The sequence below is a fragment of the Eimeria mitis genome, genomic scaffold (assembly GCF_000499745.2).
Source record: "Eimeria mitis Houghton genomic scaffold, Emh_scaff1706, whole genome shotgun sequence".
NCBI classification, from domain to species: domain Eukaryota; phylum Apicomplexa; class Conoidasida; order Eucoccidiorida; family Eimeriidae; genus Eimeria; species Eimeria mitis.
The window spans coordinates 302-530 of record NW_013570022.1 but is presented as its reverse complement, the minus strand read 5'-3'; positions in this window follow the sequence as shown (position 1 = coordinate 530).

The window sequence follows — 229 nt, the reverse complement described above, 5'->3', positions numbered from 1 at the left end:
CAGCTGGCCTCAGCCAACTCACAAAAGCAGTTGATCCAACACACAGGCTGCCTAAAAAAGACAAACCTGAAGGAGAGCCTGATAGAGCAGAACCTGAATGGGCCTGGCAACCAGTGTGCGAAGCCTTGATTCCAGTAAGTTGTTTACATCCCTAACTGCCCTCCAAGGGGCATTCAATGCCTGCACAAATCACTTCGGTGTTTGCCATTTCTCATGTTGCATGCAGACC